Source organism: Styela clava, chromosome 1, assembly GCF_964204865.1.
Source record: "Styela clava chromosome 1, kaStyClav1.hap1.2, whole genome shotgun sequence".
Lineage (NCBI taxonomy): Eukaryota > Metazoa > Chordata > Ascidiacea > Stolidobranchia > Styelidae > Styela > Styela clava.
Window position 1 is genome coordinate 23,959,197 of NC_135250.1, and position 7,116 is coordinate 23,966,312.

Genomic DNA, 7,116 nt, shown 5'->3' on the forward strand with positions numbered 1-7,116 from the left:
AGAAATTCGAAAAATCGTTAAATTGACCCAAAATTTGAACAAGATCTGCCTTTGGGGCTCAAAAAAATATTTTGATTATTGGTATTTGAATTCATCATCTTTCCAATAAAATAAAGAAATTGGAAAAAAACTCTATCAATTTTCTATCAAAATACTTTTAATACAACGCAATAAATTTCATAAAAATCCGAAAAATTGTTGAATTTACCCAAAATTTGAACAAGATCTGTCTTTGGGGCTTAAAAATTTGTTTTGACTATGAATTTATACTTCAGACATTCTTCCAATCAACACAAGAAATTGGGAAAAAACTCTTTCAGTTTTCTAGCAAAATACCTTTAATACAACGCAATACCGTAATTTTCTTAAAAATCCGAAAAATCGTTATATTGACCCAAAATTTGACCAAGATCCGCCTTTGGGGCTCAAAAAATATTTTGAGTATGGATATCTAAATTCATCATCTTTCCAATCAAATAAATAAATTGGAAAGAAACTCAATCAGTTTTTTAACAAAATACATGTGATACAACGCGATAACGTAAATTCCTTGAAAATCCGGAAAATCGTTAAATTGGCCCAAAATTTGAACAAGAACAACCTTTGGGGCTCGAAAAATATTTTGGGTATGGATATCTGGATTTATCATCTTTCCAATCAAGTAAAGAAATTGGAAAATAAGACTACCAGTGTTCTAACAAAATACTTTTAATACAACGCAAAAACGTAAATTTAACGAAAATCCGAAACTGGTGATTACCTTTGCTTTGTGACATCATAATAATATAAAAGCCTCTTGAGAAGTCGATCAGCGATGTCTCAGCGTGCGTTACCGCGTTTCGAGATATTCGTTAACTGCCATTCAATGATTGCAACTATTGGCATCCACCACCTTCATTTCTCGTGATATAGCAGTCAAAGTCTTGAGTTTGAATATTATACATCCCACCCATCGTTCTGGGTGAGTATTCAGATTTACATTTTTTTGTAATATAACCATTAATACAGTGACTTGTTGGGGTCTAGGAAGTGTTTCACCAGGAGCAAACGTCTTCCTATTTGCATATGTTACCGTTGCGACTTTGGGTCATAATGTTATAACAATAATAACGAAAAAATAACAGATACGATTTATTTTAGGACGCATCCCTTCCTTTATGATAAAATGGCTGCAGATTGGAAAGCTAGACCGGAAATAAAGAAAATATGCAGGTCAATCGCTTGCTACATGATTGAAAATGACCTAGATACATTCGAATCAAAAATCCATAAACAATGGTTTTTGTTTAAAAGCAAAGTATGGTCACGGAGATCATATTCGGAGAGGCGTAAGAAACTCGACGCGTTTCTCAATCAACATGAGAAAGCAATTTTTGAAATTATTAGCGAAAAAAAATCTGAAAAACTACCAGCAATTTGGAACGAACATGCAAGGCAATTCAACCAAAACGAGCGAATCGAAATAAATTCCCTCTTGGTAAGTTTCAAGGCATACGTGAAGACAAACCATCGCAAAAAGTGCATTCTCAAAAAACTACCGAACCAATATACATGATGAATTTGCCATCCAGCTCGACATCATCATCTTCCCCCACTACATTATACTGCATTTGCAGGAAGGAATATAATGGCGGAAGTATGATTGGTTGTGATAATTGCGATAAATGGTTTCACCCAGCTTGCATTCGTAAGAGTGGGACACTTGCTGCAGCCTACTGGAAAAATTGTCCTTTTGTTTGTGAAGGCTCCGCCGTTGTTATTGACAAGGCAGTTGATAAAATATTTTATCACTCAGAAGACATTGCTAAACACATTCCGGTAGTAGACGCGTTTTCAGATTTTCAAGTGCCCTCTACAAAAGAATCCAAATGCGTGCAGACTGACGGAAAATGTTTTTTCGGTGATCAGAGGGAATTCATCACAACCGATTCATCAACATTAAAATGTACGGAAACCAACTATCAAAAGAATTCACATACTCACGTGTATCCGGATTATCGACAAAATTCGGCCAATTTCTTAAAACTAGGTCTTTACCACGAAAAAGACGTAAACTCTTCGATAGAGTTCAAAAATATTGACATACATGGAAAATTTACTATTTCACAATCGGAATGGCAAAAATTGATACAAGGGCGTCAAGAGCATAAATGTCAAAAATCTACCGATATGGAAATCGTTATAAAAAAGTATTGGTCTATATACAAAGGCTGTGTTCCATGCATCACGAACCATTGTTTGAGAAGTCCTATTTGCAGTCAATGGGAAACATCAAAATTTGTCAAAGAAGGGTCGATAAATATACATTGCGGTCACAAATGTTGTTGTGGCTGTAATGTGCGTGGAAGGATCGAAATATTTTCGACATCGAGTGAACAAATTACGTGTCACGTGACCGTGAGCGGAGAAAGAAAACATCAAATTCATTGTGTTAAAAGTCGTTATGTTCGAAAAAATGAAAGAACAAAATTGAAAAATGAGATGATTTTGAAATCAGCTGAAATTCAGAAGCGAGAACTGCACTCAAAAATGGAAGACGAAGAAAGAATTCTGGGTGCATACACTTATTCTCCAAGCGCGAGCGCATTGCGAAACATTAAGTCAGAAAATAAAGAATACAGATTCACTGAATCATGGTTGCAGAATATTGGTATTATGCAAACTATATTTAAAAGTAATAACGAGCACTATATTCGCTGCTTGCTATATTCAACGACATGCCAATATTGCACAATTGCCTCAGCCATGCAATGCATGCGGCCAAATTGCTGTGTGTTAAATATTATAGAAAAAGTCATAGAGTCGTCGTCATGAATTGGGTCGAAAGGTTTTTTGCATCAGAAAGCATCGAAGAACTTGACGGAATAGCTAATAGTTTTTTTTTTATCGTCACAGCATTAAAACAATTGTCCCCTCTCGTCGAGATACATTTTGAAAAATTGAGGATAAGAAATTATGTCAGTAGATTCTACACTGATGAACACGAATACCGTGAACAAGGAATTTTTGACACAGTTAATGACAGTATAGACCCTCTCTCACCCTTTTACAACAGATATCGTATTCTTTTGGACAACTTTCGACACTCGGAGATCTATAAAAGTCACACAGATGAAATTTCAGTCCCCTGTCAAAATCCATACTACTCGGATAAATTTTGCGACATTTTTTTGAAAGTAATTATGAGCAAGTTAGCGGCAACATCTAGCTTGATGTTGGGGGATTTATCACGCCATGTGAAAAAAACGACCGTAGACAGAGAATTTTACGAAAAATTTGCCAAAAAGTATCAAACAATAAAAAACTCTAACGTACAATCGGCTCACCAGAATAATAAAACGCAAGGCATAATTGAAGAACATTTTGGGCAATTGAAACGAAACCATTTACACGGAAAACGCCTGAGTCATCTCGACGAATTCGTTTGGATGTATCGAAAAGAAGTCAAAGTAACACAAAAAATGTACGCGGATTTTGTCCTACATCGAGGATACAAAATAAATACAAATAAAATTCAGACAGAATCTCTGCTTGTCAAAGAAAAGTTTAAAAAAGAAAAACACGAGGTAAAGGATTTTATACTACAGGTACCGCCTCACTTAAAATCCATTTCGATTACGGGAAAAATCACCAGATACAATGCATCGCGCATATTGAAACCAATTCGACTGCATCTTTAGAAACGCTTGAATTGACTCAGAATGTGCGACATCCGATATTCTTCTCAGAACATCAGTTGAATATTGAACTTCATATACAGTTTTCTAGAGATGTGTGGGGTAGTATTCCAACTGATTCGATGCTGAGTGTTGCTGCTGGGACGGAAAATGATAAAATTGTTCGATGGCTAGATATTTATACTCTGTGTCCTGCGCCATCTAAAGTTTTGGATTTGGCTGGGAAATGTCTGTTGGATAGATCGCATCAAGCAGGATGGCTGAACGAAAGTATAGTAGAGGCATATATGTGTTCAACAATTGAAGCATGTAATAGTATTACAGGCGACGTCATTCGTTTTGGATATGTTGATTGTCTTCTAACACAGCATATTTTAGCAGGTAAACCGATTAGAAATAAAGAACTTATCAGGGCAGCTCTTGAAAATCCGAACCAACCTGGGATTTTGAGAGAGAATCTTTTCTTTCCTCTGCTCTACAACCATCATTTTATTTTGATTTGGATTTCTATTCCTATGCTTACCGCGTTCATTATAGACTCGGCTGAAAGTAAAATAGACACCACGAAAGAGAATATTGCCTCATATCTTCTCCCGTTTTTATTGAATCTCGGAAAGTATGAAGGAAACATTTCCATTCTTCAAAAATGCTTTATTAGGCAAACGGATGTGACAAGCTGTGGCGTATGTGTCTGTATGGCAGTGGACATGATTTGTTCGGACTTCAGAAATGACCTTGGCCTCGTCTCCCCAGACATATTTCGAAGTTGGATGATGTATGCAATTTGTCTTGGATCTAAAAACCTACATCCGAAAGTACATGCCATATTCAATACTGTATTTCGTAGAGATAGAGAGATAATTGACTAAGTAGTGAAAACAAATAAACGTTTTGGTTCAATTTATACTTATCTTTGAAAACTAAAGAAGTTGACGTAATTTTTGTGGATTTTTTTTATTAGGTTACATTTTTTTGCCAATATTCATAGGTATTTCGTTAAATAAATGTGCCAATTTGTAGCATACAATTGATTCGCGTGTTTCAATACTTACGGACTGTATAGTAGGAATTCGGCATGTTCTCACTGGATCTGGAAGCTTAATATTAAACTGTAAGATTTTGAATTCGATCGTTAAAGTCATAATTTCAGACATTCAATGGTGATAATGGAAGTCAAAAAAGCATTAAGCTTCCTAAGCGTTTTCTAACAATTAATTAATGAAGGCTAACATGCGCTAAAAATTTTGTTATCAAAATTTGATTTTCCTAGAGTTCGGAGCTGTAGTCAAGGTCAAAATTGTTTGCAACCCCGAGTCTAGAGTCGGAGTAAATTTTTTTTCAATTCGGATTCGATTGTAAATTGCCGTGGAGTGGAACGCGGCAACTATTTTACTGTTACGAAAGCACATGGGTTATTTCTTCGGATACTGTTCATCTCTACTGAATCGAGTTTTTTTCCAATTTTATTATTCCATTGAAAAGATGATGAATTCAAATATCCATACTCAAAATATTTTTTAAGCCCCAAAGGCAGATCTTGTTCAAATTTTGGGTCAATTTAACGATTTTTCGAATTTCTAAGAAATTTACGTTATTGCGTTATATTAAAAGTATTTTGTTAGAAAGCTGATCGAGTTTTTTTCCAATTTCTTTATTTCATTGAAAAGATGATGAATTCAAATATCCATACTCAAAATATTTTTTAAGCCCCAAAGGCAGATCTTGTTCAAATTTGGGTCAATTTAACGATTTTTCGAATTTCTGAGAAATTTACGTTATTGCGTTATATTAAAAGTATTTTGTTAGAAAACTGATCGAGTTTTTTTCAATTTCTTTATTTCATTGGAAAGATGATGAATTCAGATATCCATACTCATAATATTTTTTGAGCCCCAAAGGCAGATCTTGTTCAAATTTGGGTCAATTTAACGATTTTTCGAATTTCTAAGAAATTTACGTTATTGCGCTATATTAAAAGTATTTTGTTAGAAAACTGATCGAGTTTTTTTCCAATTTCTTTATTCCATTGGAAAGATGATGAATTCAAATATCCATACTCAAAATATTTTTTAAGCCCCAAAGGCAGATCTTGTTCAAATTTTGGGTCAATTTAACGATTTTTCCAATTTCTAAGAAATTTACGTTATTGCGTTATATTAAAAGTATTTTGTTAGAAAACTGATCGAGTTTTTTTCAATTTCTTTATTTCATTGGAAAGATGATGAATTCAGATATTCATACTCATAATATTTTTTGAGCCCCAAAGGCAAATCTTGTTCAAATTTTGGGTCAATTTAACGATATTTCGGATTTTGAAGAAATTGACGTTATTGCGTTGTATTAAAAGTATTTTGTTAGAGAACTGATCTTTTTTTTCGAATTTCTTTATTTGATTGGAAAGATGTCTGAGCTATAAATCCATACCCAAAATATTTTTTGAGCCCTAAAGGCAGATCTTGTTCATATTTTGGGTCAATTTAACGATTTCCGAATTTTTAGGAAATTTACGTTATTGCGTTGTATTGAAATTATTTTGTTAGAAAACTGATCTATTTTTTTGTCAAATTCTTTATTTGATTGGAAAGATGTCTGAGTTGTAAATCCATACCCAAAAGATTTTTTGAGCCCCAAAGGCAGATCTTGTTCAAATTTAGTGTCAATTTAACAAACTTTTCATTTTTTTTCTAAATATTACGTTATTTTATTTTAATAAATTTAGTTTGTTGTAATTCTCCCTTGATCCTAAATGCTTTGTGTGATTAAATGCTACATAATAACGTTCAATTTACAATTCTACATCTCTGTGGTTAATAATTAAAAATATTTCGCAAAGTGGAAACACGTTTTTATGACATCGTATATTTTGCTGCGGGATTTTGCTAGCATTTTGCTTATATGACAGTGGCTCTGTGGGTGCTTTAGCATCAATATTAGTTTCAAAATTTTTCTTGAAAATATAGTAGTCAATAGGATTACCAGAAAATGTCAAATATTCCAACTTTGGAGCATGCATGGCTTCACCAAAAGCTCTGGCTATACTCTGAGCAAATTTATCAGTGTCAGTGACCAAAGGTTTAGATATATTATGTTCATTATTTGAATTTGTGTTCAGTGCAAAATCAGCGGACTGTTGGGAAAATCCAGAATTCACGCTGTCATCATTGCTTGAAGACACCACATCTTGTTTAGGTGAAACAGCAGGTTTAGTTGTAGCGATAGGAGATGATTGACTTACCACCTGTTGATTAGTAACGTTTCTCTCAGGTTGTTGTTCGTGTTCTACAGTCCGCGAAGTTACTACAGCTGTAGCTTCCTTTTGAACACCAGATCTGATGAATATATCTGATGAAGACCGAGAACTTCCAGCATCATCAACCACAGACAAATTCTCCCAAACAGCAGCCTCTGCTTCTGCTTCTTGCAAATCAAATTTTGCTTC